Raw genomic sequence first — 351 nt, forward strand, 5'->3', positions numbered from 1 at the left:
CAGCATAAGGCAACATGACCTCTTCAAGTATTTTGAGGTATTGAAACTGATCCATGATTCCTGGTATGTGATAAATAGGCCCAACACCACAGTATGAGAAACATCCCCGTAACAAAATGTTTGCACTACCATGCTTTACTGTCTTCACAATGTACTGTGGCTTGAATTCAGTGCATGGGGATAGTCGGATAAACTGTCTGCGGCCCCTAGACCCAAAACGAATCAGTCCACAGAATGTTGCTCTATTTCTCCTTTGGCCAGTCAGTGTGTCCTTTGGCAAATTTCCACCTATCCAGTACATGTCTTTTCAGCAATAGGACTTTGCGGGGGCTTCTAGCTGATAGCTTTGCT

Source organism: Etheostoma spectabile, chromosome 22, assembly GCF_008692095.1.
Source record: "Etheostoma spectabile isolate EspeVRDwgs_2016 chromosome 22, UIUC_Espe_1.0, whole genome shotgun sequence".
Classification (NCBI taxonomy): domain Eukaryota; kingdom Metazoa; phylum Chordata; class Actinopteri; order Perciformes; family Percidae; genus Etheostoma; species Etheostoma spectabile.